At 40.8% G+C, this 21,633-nt stretch overlaps 1 protein-coding gene and 1 non-coding gene across 7 annotated transcripts in view; one reads left to right on the top strand and one right to left on the bottom strand.

Moving 5' to 3' along the window:
* The window catches only part of EXOC6B (exocyst complex component 6B), a 537,234-nt gene that overhangs the window by 391,886 nt on the left and 123,715 nt on the right, over window positions 1-21,633 (bottom strand). The window lies entirely within an intron of this gene.
* On the top strand, window positions 4,641-4,748 carry LOC118669603. Its single transcript, XR_004972055.1, has one exon. It is a non-coding gene; the product is annotated as a U6 spliceosomal RNA (small nuclear RNA).

Genomic DNA, 21,633 nt, shown 5'->3' with positions numbered 1-21,633 from the left:
TAAAAGGTATGAACTCTCTACCCAGAAGTACTTGCAAATACATATAATATTGCACATAATTTTAGACAGCTACTGAACCTCCAAGACCTACAGTTTATGGGACCCAGATTAAGTATTTAAATAGTTCTAAAAATAATTTTTTATGTAAACAAAGAATTTAATTGCAATCTGTCAAGATTGCTTGTTTGGGAGAGTTTATTTACAATGAGAGAAGGACGTTTGGGAGAAAGAATAACATTTCTGACATTAAAGAACTAGTAAACCCATGGGACCTCACTGATGGTACTAAAGTTGTAAATGAACTGATCCCCCCAGGGGTCCTGGACTGTGAGCGGGCGCAGGCCGGGCTGAGGGATTCCCCTCCCTCCCCCTCTCAACCCCCAGTGCACGGTTGTCGTGCACCGGGCCTCTAGTGTGATTATATAAGATAGTGCATTTTTTTTAAGGGGGCATTATGTCTACATAACTCTAAAATCATTTAAAAAAAATAATATGTATAATTATATGTACAGAGAGAATAAAGCAAATATGGTAAAATGTTAATAGCTGTGCAACCTGGATAAAGTATATATGGACTTGTTTGTACTATTTTTGCAAGTTTTCTTTGGGTCTGAAATTCTTTCAAAAAGATAAGTAAATAAAAATCATGTGCTCTGGAGTATGTCTGCCTAGGTTCAAATCCTAGCTCTGCCCATCACTACCTATGTGACCTTGGGCACATTACATTTTTTAACCTCTCTTTGCCTCATTTCCTCACTTGTAAAATAGGGACAATATAGTATTACCTCAATTTGTTATAAACAATAAAATGATAATTCATGTAAAGCACTTATTAGAACAGTATCTGACAAATAAGAAGCACTCAAATTATTGTTGTTAATATTCCTTTCCAAATATCACCTTTATTCGCTTCCCCTTCCATCCTACCATTCTCTTAGACCATGCCAATTATAGGGGGGAGTGGGAGGGGGGAACAAAACACAATGGAAAAGTCATGGTTTTTCATTTTTAGCTTCAAGTTTATCTTCAGTGTGGGCTCCCTACCTCCAGGCTGGCTGTCCCATAACTGATTGTCTGACTGCTATCAGGGAAAGGCTGCACCCATGACTCTTGATACACACAACACTGAGACGTTAACCTTCAACATTAGTTTAAGAATATAATTCTAATTCCTTTCATTTATTATATAAAACCCATCATGATTTAGTTACAGCATACCTCTTTGCTCTTATCTCTCAATGAATTTCCACAAATATACCCTTCACTGAGGCTTCAATGAACTACCTGTACTTCTTTCAATACAAATCTTCAATCCCTGAAACAGTACCCTCTTTGCCTAGAAGAGGATTTCATCCTCACTCATTTACCAAACCCATATTCACCCTCAAAATTTATCTCAGTGTGGCACAGATGCTTCTTTGCACACACAAAACCCTACGTGCACACCTCTACCACAGTGTGATAATATAATCACTGATTAGTCTGTCATGCTCATTAGGTTCTAAGGTTCTTAAAGGTGAGAGCTTGTCTTACAAATCTTTGAATTGCAAGCATAAAAACTGATATAATATAGGCTTTCAACTGGGGTTTAGTGGATGAATCTCTTGACAAGAAATTCTAATATGTGTATACACATAGGATAATCTATTGAGTGGCAAATGAAAGTATCTGTCAAACACGGAGGGCTGTGCTTAAGGTAAATCTATACTTTTAACCAAATATATAAAATGTTAGCCACATAAGTTTGGATAATTAAAAACTAGCTCTATGCCCTGGCTGTGTTGCTCTGTGGGTAGAGCATCAGCCCAGGCACAGAAAGGTCATGGGTTCAATTCCTGGTCAAGGGTTTGTACATGGGTTGCGGATTTGCTCCCCACCCCTGGCCAAGGCACATGCAAGAGATAGCCAGTAGCAACCAGTCGATGTGTCTCTCTCACATCGATGTTTCTCTCTCTCTCTCACTCTCTCTCTCTCTCTCTCTCTCTGTCTCTCTCGCAGTCTCTCTCTCTCTCTCTCTCTCTCTCACACACACACACACACACACACACACACACACACACACACACACACAAATTTTTCCCTTCCCTCTCTTCCATTCTCTCTCTGAAAAGCAATAGAAAAAACATCTTCAGGTAAGGAGTAACAAAAAAAAACCATAGCTCTGTGCCTCAGAGCTCAGAAAAAGGAGATGGCAATGTAGTTTGGTTAGAAAAGGGTTCCTCTGAACACCTGTTTATGGATTTCCTAGAAGACAGCACTCACAACAATACTGTGACCTTAATTTGTTAAAAGCAATACTAATAACTGAAATGCTTTTGCTGTCAGGGAATATATATATCTACACTAATAAAAGAGAAACATGGTAATTGGCGTACGACCGCTACCCTTCCCATTGGCTAATCAGCGAGATATGCAAATTAACTGTCAGCGAAGATGGCGGCTGGCAGCCAGGCAGCTTGAAACTAACATGAGACTTGCTTGCCTCAGTGATGGAGGATCGTTGGAGAAAACCAACGTTCCCCGCCTGCGGCTGCAGGCCTCTAAGCGGGCAGTTTAAGAAACATTGTAACAAATACCGCCGGACTTCAGCCAGCAGATTCACAACATTGTAAGCAAAGGCCAGAAACCTACTTTCAGCAGCGGAGGCCTAAGAGCTGGAGCCAAGCCTCAAGGTAAAGCTGGCCCAGAATAAAAAACAAAGAAAAGAAAAAAAGGAGCGGTTGGGAACTTCAGTCACTCCCAGCCTGAAAACAGCCCTCAGCCCCTCACTCAGACTGGCCAGGAACCCCAGTGGGGACCCCCACCCTGATCCAGGACACCCTTCAGGGCAAACCAGCCAGCCCCACCCATGCACCAGGCCACTACCCTATATAGTAAAAGGGTAATATGCCTCCCAGCACCGGGATCAGCATGACAGGGGGCAGCGCCCAAACCCCCTGATCGCCCTGCGGCTGTGAGTGTGACAGGGGGCGGGGCCCCAACCCCCTGAGCAGCCCTGCTCTGTGCCTGATAGGGGGGAGCTCCCCAATCCCCCCCCCCCACGGGCCCTGCTCTGTGTGTGATGGGGTAGAGCCATAATCTCCCCATCGGCCCTGCCCTGAGTGTGAGAGTGGCGGCGCCCCAACCCCCTGATCGGCCCTGCTCTGTGGGTGATAGAGGGTGGTGCCCCAACCCCCTGATGGGCCCTGCTCTGTGTGTGACGGGGGCAGCGCCCCAACCCCCTGATTGGCCCTGCTCTGTGCGTGACAGGGGGTGGCGCCGCAACCTCCCCATCGACCCTGCCTTGAGTGTGACAGGGGATGGTGCCCCAACCCCCCAATCGGCCCTACCCTGAGCGTGACTCAGGGTGGCATCACAACCTCCCAATCTGCCCTGCTCTGTGCATGACGGGGCGGCACCCCAACTCCCCAATCGGCCCTGCTCTGAGCCCGACCAGGGGCTGCACCTAGGGATTGGGCCTGTCCTCTGCCACCCGGGAGCAGTCCTAAGCCAGCAGGTCGTTATCTCCCGAGGGGTCCCAGACTGCAAGAGGGCACAGGCCGGGCTGAGGGACCCCCTCTCCCCCCCGAGTGCACAAATTTTTGTGCACCGGGCCTCTAGTATAATAATAAAAGTGTAATATGCTAATTAGACCGGACAGCTGAATGTCCTTTTGGACAACCTTCTGGACGAAGCGGGGCTGCAAGGGCCAAGCCCCTTGCATGAATTTCATGCATCGGGCCTCTAGTATATATATATACTGACCACCAGGGGGTAGATGCTCAATGCAGGAGCTGCCCCCTGGTGGTCAGTGCGCTCCCACAGCCATCCTCCTGTGGCCAGCCAACCTCCCGCAGTCCCTCCCCTTGGCCGGCCCCGATTGGCCCCGATTAGGACAGGGCAAGATGGCCCTGATTGGCCCCAATTGCCAGCCAGATCAAGGGACCCCACTGGTGCACGAATTCATGTACTGGGCCTCTAGTATACCATATAAAATGACAACCCCTCTAAGTCCTTTCTCTCCATCAGCCATGAAATGGGACAGCCTAATTTTAGTTCATAAAGTTATTTCGAACCAGAGTATTTGAATTTTTTTAAAAAAACTAATAAAATCTGTCTGAGAAGGATTTTAATCTTCTTAGTTACAATGCCTGGTTAATTCCTATTATCAAAGTCTTGACCAGAGTTCCCTTTTGCACCATGAGTTGGGAAAAACACATGGCCAAATAAATAAGGTGCTGGATACAGGCCCTTGAGCAGTATTAAACACAATGGAAATAACATTTGAAAACAGTATCCTTCCCAGCTGGGGAAGAAGCATAAGGGCTCCAACCATCTGCTCTTTCTTCCTAAGATTCCTTTTTCACAAATGGATAGACTGACTTATTTTTTATTCCATTCAAGAAACAAGATTCCCAGAGTTGAAAATCACAAATAAAACCAGATAAAATTCAGACAATAGTAAGACAAAAAGTGCACAAACATCTAGACATATTTTATTATATTCTATACATCCTCTTCCTTTACCTTTTTAATTGCTATCCCTTCTGTAAGGAAAATTAGTATGAAGCTTCCTAGAAGAAAGCATATTTTAGAGTAATTCTGAAAGCAGAGATGATGGGCTCTCATAAAACCAAGGGTGGCCATAAGAGATAAGGAGAGTGCTTGCTTTGGCAGCACATATACTAAATATTGAAATGATACAGAGAAGATTAGCATGGCCCCTGCAGAAGGATGACACGCAGGTTCATGAATGTTCCATATTTTTTTAAAAGAGAGAGATACGGAGAGAGCACATGAGAAAACCAACTATTCACTCATTCAATAAAGTTAAAAGATTTAAGTCTTCTGGTGACAAAGTTATCAAGTATTAATATTTGAACTGATTTGGTTCTGACTTTATAAATATAACTAATCAGAAACCCATCTTATTTACATATACAGTTAAAGTAAAAAGTCAGGAAGCTATTCTATGGTACTGTTTCATAACCTGGATCTTCAAATCCTATTGTAGAATTATATGTACTAGTAAACATTGAGACAGACATACCCTCTATAATTATTCTTTCTTTCAATGAACCCCCATAAAATTCTAATGCAATTCTAGAGTTCTCTCAAACAACCTTTGAAATCCACATTCCCAAATGTAACTCATTTACTATACTTCTTAGAGTACCAAATTCTAACAAAATTTGGCAATCTTGCTGCACAGGTACACCAACAAAGAACTGACCAGCAAGAATCATATTAAGTCTAACTTAAAGAGTTTTTGCACAAACCACTGAACACTCTGCAAAAAATATATATATTTGAAAGCTTTTAACATCTGACTCAGTTTCACTAGATTATGAGTTTCTAAAAGAAGAACTATACTTTTTCATGTTTTTTTTTTTTTTTTATTAATCCTCACCGAAGGATTTTTTTTGCCATTGAATTTTAGAAAGAGTGAAAGGGAGGATGGGAGAGTGAGAGAGAGATACATTGATATGAGAGAGACAGATAGATTGGTTATCTCCTGAACAAGCCTCAACTGAGCCTGGGATCAAACCTGCGACCCTTCAGTGTGCAGGCCAACACTCTAACCACTGAGCAACAAGAGCCAGGGCTCTTTTCATTTTTTATTCTCTACTTTCTTCAACCTTGCCCAACCATTGCCTAGCGTAAAAAAAGGGGGGGGGGTGGAGGGGAGCTGTTAAAATATTATCTTTTAAAAAATATACTTTTATTGATTTCACAGAAGAAGGGAGAGGAAGAGAAAGATAGAAACATCAATGATGAGAGAGAATCATTGATCAGCTGCCTCCTGCACTTCCCCCACTGGGGATCGAGCCTGCAACCAGGGCATGTGCCCTAACCAGGAACTGAACCATGACCTCCTGGTTCATAGGTTGACGCTCAACCACTGAGCCACACCAGTCACACTGCTTTTAAAATATTAGAAACCCAATGTCCAGAAACACAGGAGTAAGTAAATTATAATCCTATCTAATAAAAGAGAAACATGGTAATTGGCGTACGACCGCTACCCTTCCCATTGGCTAATCAGGGCAATATGCAAATTAACTGCCAGCCAAGATGGCGGCCGGCAGCCAGGCAGCTTGAAACTAACATGAGGCTTGCTTGCTTCAGTGACGGAGGACTCCAACGTTCCCCGCCTGCCGCTGCAGGCCTCTGAGCTGCAACTCTAAGCAACTATGTAACAAATATAGAAGCTAAACAAAACCCCAGAAACCTGCTTTAGTCCCGGGCTTCAGCCAGCAGGATCACAACATTGTAAGCAAAGGCCAGAAACCTACTTTCAGCAGCGGAGGCCTAAGAGCTGGAGCCAAGCCTCAAAGCTAAAGCTGGCCCAGAATTAAAAAAAGAAAAAAGAAAAAAAGGAGCGGTTGGGAGCTTCAGTCACCCCCAGCCTGAAAACAGCCCTCAGCCGCTCACCCAGACTGGCCAGGCACCCTAGTGGGGACCCCCACCCTGAAGGGTGTGTGACCAGCTGCAAACAGCCATCATCCCCGCACCCAGGCTGGCCAGGCACCCCAGTGGGGACCCCCACCCTGAGGGTGTGTGACCAGCTGCAAACAGCCATCATCCCCTCACCCAGGCTGGCCAGGCACCCCAGTGGGGACCCACACCCTGATCCAGGACAACCTTCAGGGCAAACCAGCCGGCACCCACCCATCCACCAGGCCTCTATGCTATATAGTGAAAGGGTAATATGCCTCCCAGCACCGGGATCAGCGGAGCTGCTAGGCCTCCTGGCACCGGGATCAGCATGACAGGGGGCAGCACCCAAACCCTCTGATCGCCCTGCAGCTCTGTGTGTGACAGGGGGCGGGGCCACAACCTCCCTATCGGCCCTGCTCTGTTCGTGACAGGGGAAGGCGCCCCAACCCCCTGATCAGCCCTGCTCTGTGCCTGATAGGAGGGAGCTCCCCAACCCCCTGATCGCCCTGCGGCTCTGTGTGTGACAGGATGCGGTGCCCCAACGCCCCCCACCCCCCGATGGGCCCTGCTCTGTGTGTGATGGGGTAGAGCCATAACCTCCCCATCGGCCCTGCCCTGAGTGTGAGAATGGCGGCGCCCCAACCCCCTGATCGGCCCTGCTCTGTGGGTGATATAGGGCGGTGCCCCAACCCCCTGATGGGCCCTGCTCTGTGCGTGACAGGGGGCAGCACCCCAATCCCCCGATTGGCCCTGCTCTGTGCGTGACAGGGTACAGAGCCCCAACCCCCCTGATGGGCCCTGCTCTGTGAGTGACAGGGGGCAGTGCCCCAACCCCATTATTGGCCCTGCTCTGTGCGTGACAGGGGGTGGCGCCGCAACCTCCCCATCGACCCTGCCTTGAGTGTGACAGGGGACAGTGCCCCAACCCCCCAATCGGCCCTACCCTGAGCGTGACTCAGGGTGGCATCACAACCTCCCAATCTGCCCTGCTCTGTGCATGACGGGGCGGCGCCCCAACTCCCCAATCAGCCCTGCTCTGAGCCCGACCAGGGGCTGCACCTAGGGATTGGGCCTGTCCTCTGCCACCCGGGAGCAGTCCTAAGCCAGCAGGTCGTTATCTCCCGAGGGGTCCCAGACTGCGAGAGGGCACAGGCCAGGCTGAGGGACCCCCTCCCCCCCGAGTGCACAAATTTTTGTGCACCGGGCCTCTAGTATTTATATAATAAGCTATTTTAAATTATTTGCACATTATTTATACATATGGACATTAACTGTGTCTAAGTTGTAAATGAAAGGGCTATAATTTATATGTATATCTCAAGCCCATTTCTGCAAATATGTATATAATGAAATGCATATATACATAAATGACTGTCATTTATTCATTTAAAAAAAAAAAATCTTTTCACCATAAGTTGATTTGTGTGGGCAGTGGGATTCTGGGTGATTCTCACATTCCTATTTACATATACCTTTATATAGTGTGTGAAATTTTAAAATAATGAATACTAATCCCTCCCTCCTATAGATACCAAAACAATAAAAAAGTTTTTATGTTGGAAAAAAAGTCAATTTTAACTCTCTAAGCCAACTGCTATTCTTCTTCTTCCCAAATCCCTGAAGTGACTTCAATCCTGGTATCCCTCCGGTTCTGGCTCCTTTTTTCACTTGCCTGATCACTCCATCTGTCTTACTTTTTTCTTTGTGTTTTCTTCACTCTTCGCTTCATCCACATCCAACAGTAGGGCAGAAAACTCACTATCTGGGCTATTACAACTTGTTTTTTGTTTTTGTTTTTTAAATTCTTTATTGTTTAAAGTATTACATAAGTCTCCTTTTTCCCCCCATTGACCTCTCCTTGGCCGCTCCACCGCCCAGCACATGCCCTCACCCCTGTCTGTGTCCATTGGTTATGCTCATATGCATGCATACAAGTCCTTTGTATTACAACTTGTTTTTATGTCCCTTCCATCTCTTATTCCTCATTTCCCACACTAAAACAAAAATGTATGTTGGCCACATGAGATAATAGTACATACTGAATAGAATGACTAAAATTAAAAATACTGATAACAAAAATGTTGGCAAAGAGGCAGAGCAATTGAAACTTTCCTAAATGAATAGGACACAAAATGATACAACCACTTTGCAAAAAAGTTGGCGAGTACTAGTATGTCATAAAATTCTGACACAGAATTCCACTCCCAGGTACATTTACTCCAGAGAAATAATATATATTATACAAGTGTGTTCAAAGTAGCTTAATTCTTTTTTTTTTTTAATATATTTTATTGATTTTTTACAGAGAGGAAGGGAGAGAGATAGAGAGTCAGAAACATCGATGAGAGAGAAACATCGATCAGCTGCCTCCTGCACATCCCCCACTGGAGATGTGCCCGCAACCCAGGTACATGCCCTTGACCGGAATCGAACCTGGGACCTTTCAGTCCGCAGGCCGACGCTCTATCCACTGAGCCAAACCGGTTTTGGCAGCTTAATTCTTTTTAAAAATATATATATATTTTTGTTGATTTCAGAGAGGAAGGGAGAGAGAGAGAGAGAGATAAAAACATCAATGATGAGAGAGAATCATTGATCGGCTGCCACCTACATGCCCCACACTGGGTATTGAGCCTACAACCCAGGCATGTGCCCTGACCAGGAATCAAACCATGACCTCCTACTTCATAGGTTGACGCTCAAGCACTGAACCACGCCGGCCAGGCCAGAGTAGCTTAATTCTTAAAAGCCAAAAACTGAAACATCTCAAGTGCCCATCTATAGGAGAATGAATAAACATGTTAAATTCATACAAAATTCAGCAATGAAAAGGAATAGACTACTGAAACATGTAACAATATGGATGCATCTCAAAAGCATTATGCTGAGTGAAAGAAGCCTTGTTCATATGCACATACTCACAACTGCAAACCTACGTTTTACCCATCCTGTATTTAAGAATACATAATGTATGATTCCATTTATACGAAGTTCTACAATAAACAAAATTAATCTATGGTGGAATGGTTGTTTTTATGGAGGTAAGAGTAGAGGACTGAGTAGCAAGGAGCATGACAGAATTTTCTAGGGTGATGATAATGTCTACATCTTGAGGGTTCATTGTATAAGTCTTCCAACTTTTCTGTATATTTGAAAGTTTTCAAAATAAAATGTTAAGAAGAAAAAGTAAACTCTAATCTGCAACTCAAGTCTACGGCCATACCACCCTGAACACGTCCGTTCTCATCTAATCTGCAACTCAAATTACTTTTTGCTTAGTCAGCAGATACGTGATGTCTAACTTCCTCATAATGTCTAACTTCCCTATATATACTAAGACCACTAAGCAGACAGACTCAATATGCTACTTAGCAGTGGAGCTAGAAGTAGTAAATCAGCAAGCTTGCCTGGAGAGAAGACTGGTCCCAAAGGATGAACCAAACAGGAAACTTACTGGTGCAAAGCAATCAAAGAGCAATTACACTGCTACTAACTGTAACAGCACCTTTGGTGACTACTTTCTTGAGCTAAAAACCAAGAGCACTTTCAACTAGTACAAATCCACTTTAGAGGAGTCTGCCGCCACCACCCAAATATTCACTAACATTGTTAGGCAGCTTTTCTTCCCTAAGTACAACCAGAAGTACCTTCTAACAAAAACACACACAGCTTTGAATTGTAGCATGGGACAGATTTATGGAATATGGAAGACATTAAAGTATTCGCTTTCTCTCTAAAAATAAAGACTGCAGACCCATAAACAATGCCTGAAAGGCATTTCAGCAGCTTAATCCACGCAGAACATGTTTTGCTTTTTGAGACAATCAGGAACTGTTGGGTACAGGAAGCCATAAACAACAAGAATTTGGCTTAAGAAAGAGAACAGAATAAGTGTTTTTTTATGGAAATCACTTAACATTTTTGAACAGGTTTATTTATATGTGACATGGTCTATAAGACACAACTTGTATATAAGCAGCAACTCTTACAATACATCTAATATTGATTGACTTCTCACAACAGTGGCACCAAGCAGGACCAGTCTTGTCAGCATTTCCATCAACAACTACATTTGCTGGGCTTAATAATTCCCTTTTTCCAATGTTCTCCAGACAGAGAAAACCACTTAGCTAGGTCTCAGCATTCAAGCTCAGCCAAGAGTTTTTCTTTTTAAGTTCCATCACACATGAAGTCTCAGGTTTTGAAAAGTGGATTTTCTTAGGAAGGCTCAGTCTTTTAAGTCTAACAGGCAAAAGAGTCATGATAGAAAAACCACCCACAGAATTCTGAAATTTAACCAACAGGCCATGTACGAAGTTCACTGAGTTAATAAACTTTAAGATAGACTAAAAGAGGACAGTATCTCTGAAAATACTATTTTCAATAAGTATCTTAGAATATACAATTTTGATATGATAATCCTACTGAAGCAAAACAATTGATGAATGAGGCACAAATTTTTTGCCAAAGAGTAGTATCTGAAAAAGTCCAGGTTTCAGAAATGAAGGCCTAATGCTTTGTTTTAACACTTCTCTATAAACCTTAAGCAAGATTCTGAATTCTCCACTTACCCATCAATAAAATTAACCACTCCTAAAGTATTTATGTTCAAAGACTCTGAACTTCTCATATACTAGTAAACAGTAGTAAATAAGCACTGCTACTCGAGTCTTCTTTCTTCCAACTATAATGGAAGAGGCCTGCACAATACCTTTAAGTAATATACTCCAAGTGATGGCATTCAATACAAATATACTTCACAGAGAAACTCAGCCCATACACACTAAAATCATAAGATCTTAGTTTCTTCCCCAACTTTCTCTTCTGTTTTTCTTACTAGATAGTATTTTATGATTAGTCTAGAAAAAAGTAATTGCTTGACAATTTTTTCCTCAGATTCTCAGAAATACATAAATTGTTAACTACTGGGCACAATATATAACCTACCCCTTTATTCAATACTGCTGGCTGTACAGCCTCTTTAATTATGTTTTCTTTGGTGAAAACTAACTTCTATGATCTCAAGTCAACGACGGCAATTGAGCATGTGTGCTGAGCTGAACTCCTTCAAAACTCCACTGAAACAAAACTAAACAGCCTTAAAAAAAAATTTTTTTTTTTAAAAGAGGCATAAACCCACAAAAATCAAAAGTACCTAAGAACCAACAGCAAGAAAATGTTGAAAGCTGGAAAGTGGTAACCAGACAAAGTGAGCAACTTGCGTCACACTGGCAGTACTAGGTATCTCTGGAAGGGAACGTAGTAAATGAAGCTTGAATGGACTTAGGTGAAAGTGTGCACAAGGAGCGATTAGACCCTCAGATTCTCCTTTCTAACTTCACCTGGTCAAGGACCTTTCCTTGCCACAGTAAATGGCTAGGGATTTATTCTCCTGAGAAGGTCTGTGGACTATCACAATTGGGGAGACAAGTTATCCTTCTGAAAACATGAGGATTAAGCCTGAGAGTTACTTACTGAATGTTGAGATCCCCAATCTTTTTCTCCCACTTAGACTCCTTAAAATGTTGGCAGGAAAGAAGGATTTCTATAATCTCTATTTGGAGTCATCTGACCAGCCCAAAACAAACAAATAAACAAAAACCCCCAAAAATCACCTACACAAAATAAACAAAAAAATCACCTACTGACAAAGGAAGTTTCTCCCGGAGAAAATCTTCCATCCAGATTGCCCTACAGGTAGGAGAAGATGGGTGAATGATTTCAATGGGAGTTCAAGTTACTAGTAAGTGCCTAAGTATGCTTTGTCTTAGACCTACTAGAAACCCACATTTGTTGCTGAGTATATATAGAAACAGGGCCCAGACTTTTCATTGCTATTGCCTACTATCTAAAGTTCCTGAAACTGAAACAAGAACTTGAGTCCAAGGAATCTACTTGGGAGAGGACCCCCAGAAGGACGAGTAGGGATATGGGGAAGTGAGACAACAAAAAGAAAGAAGTCAATAAAGGATATGTTATCAAGCAAGTCAGGTCAACTGAAACTTAATTCCATGGGAATGCAGAAGTAATGCATAGAAGACTTGCCTCAAAGGTATATCATCCTCCCACCTGATGGACAAGGGAGGCGAAGTATTTACATATCAGCTTCCATCAGTTTTTGACTGGAAACTACTGGGACAGGGGTAAAGGGGCAGTGGCATAAATTCCCCATTTATGGCATCCAAAGAAAGCCCTTAGGCAAAAAAAAAAAATACAGGAGCTAGCAATCGGAGGCTCAGTCAGCACGCACTGAAAGGGTAAGAGCTACAGGGACATAAACAGGGCACCAACAGCATCTACTACATCCATCATTACTGACCTATTTTGTGTCACTGTCACATCCAATGTAAAAAAAAAATTGTCTCTTGTAGGTTCACTCTTGAGTCCTTTTCTTTTCAATCTTTTAAAAAGCTAATAATCTAGTACTAAATGATAGGGGTCCCAACATTATCAAAAGTGTTTAAAATGTTATCTAGCTGCCCTACTAGTGCTCAGTGGTTAGAGCCTGCGGATGAAGGGTCAAGGGTTCAATTCCAGTCAAGGGCACGTACCTCGGTTGCAGGCTTGATTGTTGGCCCGGGTCAGGGTGCATGGGGGAAGCAATCAATCAATGTGTCTCTTTCACATCAATGTTTCTCTCTCTGCCTCTCCCCACTCCCTTCCACTCTCTCTAAAAATCAATGGAAAAAATACCCCCAGGTGAGGATTAAAAACAACAAAAAGTTATCTAGCCAAAGCTGTACATCATTTTGGTTAACGGTATTAACCTCATCACTCTGTATTGTAGATCAACATTAACCACCCCTATTTTACAAATGAGTCCAAAGCAATGTGATGCATGAAGTCCAAAAGTTAAATTGAGGTAATATTAAATGCTAAACTCATGGTTCCCATTTTAAATTTTTAAAACGTGCTTCCTGCTAAGTTTCACATTCACATTAATAACGCCAATTCCCAGCTCTAAGAATTTTAGCCCAAAGCAGTAACCAAAAAGTTATACATGGCTACAACATTAAATTTCTGAAAGATAAATGCAACCTGAATTCCCCTGGATCTATCAACCTGAATATCCTATGAGGCTACTCTAACAATGCTACATCTCAAGCTCGTTGGCTCAAAAACTTCCTTTATCAAAATGGCTGGAACTCATTTCCACTCATTCTCACTCACAGTGCACTTTGTTGGAGTCCCTCTCGTTTTTGTAGAAATGCCTTCCTTTTGAATATCTAGTTTGTTTAAAGATGGGTACCCCGCAGTAGAAGAATTAGGATTCTTAAAACTTGGTATTTTAAGGTATCTAACTACTTGACTCCAGAGTGAAGTTAGGGGAGAAGACTAGGTCAGGATGGTCAGGTCAATGCCCCTTTCTAATATTTGAGTCCTGTGGCAAGTCTGGCTCACTGGGCCAGGATCCTTACTTACATAATACTAGGGGTTCCACTGTCTCTCCCTATAATGTATGCATGATTGTGCACACAGTTTACCTTCTTTCACATGTAGTCCACAATGTACCAGACAAATAGAAGACATACGTTCTTAAATGTCCCTGAGATTTCTGAGACAGTTAAAGCGACTGTCTGCCCAAAACATATGTAAGATATCCAGTGGAATATTAATTAACGTCTCATTCCAGCTCTGACTCTGCCAAGACAGCCTGTTATGCAAGTTTGAAGTCTTCACAACAAGAGAGCAGAGATGGTTTATCACAGCCCAGAACTAAACCTTCAGTTCAAACCGGTTTTATCATCATGTTTCTATAGCCAAAGAAGTTGTTTTTTCTTGAGGCATACCAGGCAGTGAGGACAAAACACCTACTTCACAAAAATGTCAATAACTACAAACCTCTAGAAAGATATTTCATATCATCAATGATGTTTCCATCATTTGAGCAACATCTGGGTACACGATAACCAAGGACAGCAACATTATAATTAACAAATGACTAATGGCCTTTTTCATATCATCATGGCCCTATGCATAGTCCAGTCATTTCATTACCATGGGACAAGTAATAAAGAAAAAGGAGTATCTTATTTCCTCACAGAAGCAGAATAACTTATTTTTCAAGTAAACCTAACCTAATCACTCCTTTAATTCCCAAGCTGCCTCTAGAGTTATAATATCAGTCTATCATATGCCAAGTCACCTTTCCTGAAAAGATTCTCAAGGATTCTTTCTTCTGAATTCTTTGACAGTATAAGTTCTTATACTTAACAATCACATAAAAACTGTCACTGACTAACCACTATTGACTTGTTAACTGGTGTTAGTCACAAATTGTTGACAAACACTAGTAACAATCATGAGTCAATCTTTCCAATCAATTCAACAACTCTGTGTATACAGTATTAGTCTTTGAATACAGAGTCTGTTATACCTATTTAGTCTTAATTCGCTTTTCATAAAGTATAGATTTTCTTGTGCTAAAGATTTCTGAGGTGTTTAGAGCTCGTTTCAACATTTCCCTTTTGGCATGACAATACAGAGAAAGCTGCTAAGAAGGGCGTGTCAGGAACTCAGTCAATTTAAATTCCACTGTTACAGGTTCAATTGTGTCCCCCAAAAAGATACACTGAGGTTCTAACTCCCAAAACCTCAAAACGTGACCTTATTCAGAAATTCTTCGCAGATGTAATCAAGTTAAGATGGGATCATCAGGGTGGACCCTTAATCCAATATGACTGGTATCCTCTTAAGGAAAGGAATTATACTGCCATAAACCAAGGAACACTAAGAATTGCTGAAAACTACCAGGAGCAAGTAGAGAAACATAAAATAGATTCTCTCTCTGAGACTCCAAGAAGGAATCAACCCTGCTACAGCTTGAGTTCAGACGTCTAGCTTCTAAGAACTGTGAGAGGATGAATTTGTTGTTGTTGTTGTTTTAGGCCACCTTAGTACTTTGTTACAGCAGCCCTGTGAAACTAATACGTCTACCTTAAGAAATATAACGATAAGCTCAGGGATAAAATTCAAAAGAAAAAAATTAACACACAATACAGTTTAGTATAGAATTTATGGGGAAAACCAGGATGAATATGCAATTGTATTTATAGAGCTCTAAAAAGGTCAATTAATAATATTTTATAAATAACTTTTAATTATACTTCTGGATAATATTTCAGAAAACTTGAAAATATATGGGTAAAGAAAAACAGGAACACTTGCAAAAAGAAAATATAAACTAGCAAGCCTTCCTAGGAATAAATATAATGATCTAGAGCTTCTGAGAAGGGTTTCTAGATATGAGTCCTCTGGGGTCTAAAGAATCTCTTAGTCTCTACAGAATAATGGTCAGTAATCTTGTCCTTAAAAGGACAAATAGTAAATATTTTAGGCTTTGTAGGCAATACAGTGGTTATTGCAAACTATTCAACTTTCCTTGGCAACACAAAAGTAGTCAATATGTAAACAAATTAAACTGTGTTCTAATTATATCCCCTGCAGTTACAACCCCTGCTACAGAGTAATGCTTCTTAATTGTCCTGGGATCATAGACAACAAAGTTGTAATGTGTCAACTTGGCTAGGCCAAACTACATTTCCCATAATTCCCTTCCCTATGTTTCCAGGTAAGGCACAAGGCATAGGATTGCAAGATTTAGAGTAGAAATGAAGCAGCAGTCATCTTGTAGTTCATGTTGTACCTAACTGCTTGGTTAAGCATGTTGGCCCACAGCAGCAAACAAACCTGCAGTTACTCCACGTACGACTAGGTGTTCCTTCAATTTCTCCTGGGCCAGGTGTGTGTTTAGCTCCAAGAAGAAGGACACCAGTTTCTCCTGTAATTTATCCACATCATCAAGATCAGAGATAGCAAAGAACTAATATGAGTTTCAGTCCATTCTCATGGGTTCCCACTCATGCTTGTAGGTTCCAGCTTGCCCTTGCTCTCCTTTATTTTATATTTACATTCTTCTCCTGGCTACCTTCCCTTTAGACTTCAAACTCCAGGATCGGACACAAAGATAACAGCCCTGCTTCGGGATTGATCTCTTGCAATTGTGGGAACTGGGTTAGTACTCTCCTAGTGGTTCCACTCCTCCAACTAAACCTGGATTGATGATACACAGACTACTCTGAGGTTTCATGAAAATTATCAACCAAGCAAATGGACAAATTCTGAAAACACTGCAAAGGATTCAATAAAGCTTTTTCAAAACTCTATTAGAGAATAAAATAAGTAAAAATTGGAAAGTGTCAACAAAAACACTAAATAGTTTGAAACTTTCTGCCCTGAAATAAAATAGAAGAACACAAATGTGTCTACCAAACCGGCTAAAAATGAGTTAGTTTATCAAAGATGTTGACTGAAACAAAAATAGAAAAAACATCCAAATTCGTTTTTGTCTCATATCTATAATAATAAATGGGTAATATGCCAATTAGACCAGACATCCTTCTGGATGTCCTTCCGTCCTTCTGGATGAAGCGGGGGCTGCAAGGGAAGCCTGGGTCCTGAGTGCCTGCTGGTTGCTGGAGGGAATCCCAGGTCCCAGGTGCCAGAGAGAAGCCAGTGCTGGCAGCCAAAACAAGGAAGGCCTACTCTTACACGAATTTCATGCATCGGGCCTCTAGTCCATTATAAATATGTGTATGCATTGTAAATACATATGTGTGTGTATATACATATATATATATATATACATATATATATATTTATAATAGATAAAAACATCTTTAATCTTGAAGTTTCAAGTACTTCTTTAAAATCAAATACAATTATTTGGTGACCTGCTGTTGTATTTGGCTTTGCACTAGCCAAAGATACTATGAAAAACAGGACAATCACAAATATTTACGCCCATTTACTTAATAAACAGTTGTTTATAGTCAGAGCCTGGCCTAGTGAAGAAGCAGAAGTAGTAAGTGCTGCCAACCAAAGGCAGCCTAAACTCTAACAAAATGATGAGTTTCAGCTGATGTGAATTGACAATAAATCTTGAAAATACCAAGGTTAATTTTAAGTGTCTAACTATAGAACACTAAAGGACTGAACACTTTATCCAACTTCAAATAAACAGCTAAACTTACCCTCTGCCCTGCTTAACTTCCCTCCACAGCAAATATGACCATTTGGCATGTTGTATACGAACTGATTTTAATACACACTCAATAGGTATTTGTTGCTTGAAATTTATTACAAAGTGCAAAACATCAAGATAGTAATCTTGACATTTTTAAAAACTGTATTAAAACTATGAGATATTACTAAGCAAAGGTAATATTTCAGACATAAAATACATTCATGAGGTGAAAGTGTTATCGTAAGGAAAATACTATGTGATTACTAACAAGTTGCAAATTCCTTTTTCTATATTCCCCCTTCTCTTCTACAACTTTCACTATACACACACACACACACACACACACACACAAAAGTGTGCAGAATCTTCCTCTTCTTTTTTCATAGTGTTCTTTATCAGATAAGACTGCTTTACCTAAGGGGAAGCTTCCATTAGGTAATCAACCCATTTGAAACTCTAGGATTATCCTTGGAAAGAAAGGGCAGTCACTAAGATTTAGTGGTTCAGTACATTCCAGTTGCATTTTTCTATCTGTGCAAAATAGAATACAAAAGCCCAAAAGAGGAAATTAAGTGGAATCTTGTGTTTCAAAATTCTTTTACATGAATTCAATACTAATATCCTTGGGGCAAATTCTATTTGACCTAACCAAGACTCTAGGGAAGGAAGAAAAAAAAACCACAGATATCAACCTCCCACCCCCAAAACACTCTTAACAAATTTTAGTCAAAAATACTCTTTAGAAATAAGTATCTTCACGACAGAAAACTGAGCTTTAATAACCAGAAGAAAATGAAGAAATTGCATGAAATTCAATAAAAGTTCCACAATGTAGGCAAACAGCCAGCATTTTTTTTCTTTCTATTCCCTGCAAATTCTCCAACCTTGTTTCAAAAGAGTAAAGATGAAGGAGTAGGAGAAGGAAAAAAGGGAGAAATGTGATTTAACAAAAAAACATGATAAGTCATAAAAAACACTTAAAAGCAAAACAGATCTGATGGTCTCACCTGGAAAACTGGAATAGCTATATGTATAAAGCTTATTTTTTTATTATATAGAATGTATAAAAGAATAAAATGTAATCCAGGATCTGCACCACCTCAAATATAAGTGAGATGATAACAGAATCCCATAGTGAGTCCCCAAAGCCATCTTTAGAGCCATTCTGAAAAACAAAAGGATACCACAGAGGGTCAAACAATTCTTCAGTCTTTGAGCAGGAAAGAAATGAGATGAAATATATCAATGTTTGGTGGGGCCATTTAAAGCCATACATCAATACAATTGGGGTGGCTTTTTAATGATATTTTATACCTACTCCACATTTTGTAATCCCTATTCTTATATCTGTTCCCATGTGGTTCACCCATGAATTAGAAGTCTGGCTGATTATTTCCTCTCCTTTTTTTTTTTTTTTTTTTTACATTTTTAACTTTTATTCTAAAATAGTTTCAAATTTACAGAAAAAGTCACGAGAATAGAGCAAAGAACTCCCATATGCCCTTGACCCAGAATCACTTAGGATTACATATTGTTAACATTTTATTTTAAAATTATTTTTCTCATTTGGGATGGTGAACAAACAATACAATACACAGATGATTATACAATTATACACTGAAACCTACACAATTCCACCAACCAATGTCACCCAACAAACTCAAGAAAAAAATAAATAAGTAGATAAAATTATCTTTCTCTCCCTCCCTCCTAACTTTCAAATATATATATACACACACACACATATATATATACACACATATCTGAATCATTTGAAAGTAAGTTGAAGACATAATGCTTCTTTTCCCCTAAATATTTCCCAAGAACAAGGATATTTTCTTATATAATCAAAGTATAACTATTAAAATCAAAAAAAATTTAACAATGAGCAATCTACAATGATCTAGTTCATGGTTCACATTCAAATTCTGCCAACTTTCCCAATAATATCCTTTATATCAAATTTTTCCCAGGGCAGAATTCAATTCAGAATCACATGTTGCATTTAGTTGTTATTCTCTGTAGTCTCATTTAATTTCCTTTCTTTTTCTTTCTTGACATGGACATATCTAGAGGGTCAGGCCACATTTTGGTCTAATTGATGTCTCATGATTAAATTCAGGCTAGAGCCTCCTGGGTGCATCCACACAGGTGGGTTTGTCCTGTCAATGTGACGTTAACTTTAAGCACTGGGCTAAGGTAGGGTCTGTCAGGTTTCTCCCCTGTAGTTACCATTTTTTTCTTTTATAATTAATAAGCTATTTGGCAGGGGACACTTTGAGACTGTGAATATTCTGTTCCTCCTCAAACTTTCACCCATAATTTTAGCATCCATTGAAGAGTCTTATTCATATTCACATGAATTGTTATTATGGTTGCAAATTCACCCTCCTCTTTCCACCAGTGTCTTCAACCTGTTTCTCTCTCTCTCTTTTTTTTAATCCCCCTGCGTGTGTGCCATTCACCCTTGTTACTCCTCAAAATTCCTTACCTTTTCCTAACAAAATGCCTAAGTCCCTTTAAAGAACTGATGTTCTCTCTATCCTAACCCTGTCATAAAAGCAAGGCAAGATGGATATGGAAATGTGGCCTGAGATACTAATGTTGTCTTTGTTGCCTTTGAGGAGGCGGTGATCTATACATATGATATAAATACATACTTCTTTTTAGAAAGAAGTCCTAAGGAGACCTAGAACCTTAAAAGCTGGAATACAAACTCATCTGCTTTATAAGGGCTTGCTTCCTTCAAGAATGAACTTCATAGATCTCATCCCAGTGACCCATAAGTCTAGCTTTGGAAGGTAGACACTTCTTCCTCCTCCATGTCTTTGGTCCAAGTTAAGCTTTTCATAAATGTTCAGAAGGAATGGCAAACTGAAGGCATGGTGATGCAAATTATTATTTCCACATGTGTTTTGTTATTGTTGTTTAAAGGAGAAGGAAAATGAGAAGGTTTTCTTTCCTGCTAAAATGCCATGGGAGCAAAGGAGTTGCTAAAGAATCCCAAATGCTCCGCAGGCTGTGTATGTACACATTCCCAGAGTCACCTTTGCTTCTGCAGCCTTGCATATGCTAGGATAGACAGAATTCAGCCCGTCCATTTGTAGCAAGACATTTCTCTGCATGTCATCTGGCAGATGCAGTTGTGGGGCTCTGCCAATTCACCCTGGAGCCCTCCATTTTAATCAGTATCACATAAAGTTTAACACATGCTTTGAAATGTGCACCAGATCCAAAGCTTGGCCTGGGGATGAGAGTTGGGTGCTTGCTGCTAAAACACATACCATCCCAGCCGCCACTCCACAAGCAATTATCTTTCACCTTTGGCTGAACCAGGAGAACTGTCAACACCCGCACACTGCCAACCAGAGGAGAGGTTATGGGGTCAAGACAAGAAAGAAGGCTGAACACTTTGGGGTTCAGCTTGCCTACTTGTTAATCCTGCTGGCTGCATGGAAGAAGCATTTTTGAAGTCACCAGGACAGAGAAAAGCACAGCTATAGAGAAGTAGCTATGACTGCACTAGAATTTTAACACGGCTTCTCAAGCTAGTAAAGCTCCAGCAGTACAATAGAAAAGCATGTATCAAAAGCTAAGAACTGATAACAGCAACTCATATACACCAGGAAACTGCAACTGTGAACTGATTTTTGTGGAGAACAGGATTAAGACCAACCTCACTCATCTGAAATAAACACTTGTTTCATCTCCCATCCAAACACAAGTTAAAAAAATATGAAATTATTCTCAATGTTTTCCTTTGCATATGGAAACCACATGAGAGTTACCATTGATGGAAAAAAAAAAAAAGATATATTGCTAAAGGAGAAATGGAAGGCCATAATCTCCCAATTCCCTCATACAAACCCCAATATGGGTGTCGCGCACGCACACACACACACACACACACACACACACACACACACACATAGGCTTTTTCCTAAAATGCCAACGATAAAATATATGAACACTCTACCTTTTACACGAGTCAAATGAATCTCTTATAACCAGAATAGCAAACACATTTTATCTCACGTGCCATCTATGATCTATTTGCAAAGGCCTGCCTAGAACACAACATTCAGAAGGCCTCTCAGGCTTCGTCTAGTGCAGTAGAAAGAGTGCCATCTAAATCACTGACTTCTGCAGAGTTGACACTAATGGGCATACCAATGGTACAGACTTGT

This window comes from Myotis myotis, unplaced genomic scaffold, assembly GCF_014108235.1.
Source record: "Myotis myotis isolate mMyoMyo1 unplaced genomic scaffold, mMyoMyo1.p scaffold_m19_p_14, whole genome shotgun sequence".
NCBI lineage: Eukaryota > Metazoa > Chordata > Mammalia > Chiroptera > Vespertilionidae > Myotis > Myotis myotis.
The sequence above is the reverse complement of the archived record's forward strand: the minus strand, read 5'-3'. Positions and strand labels throughout refer to the sequence as shown.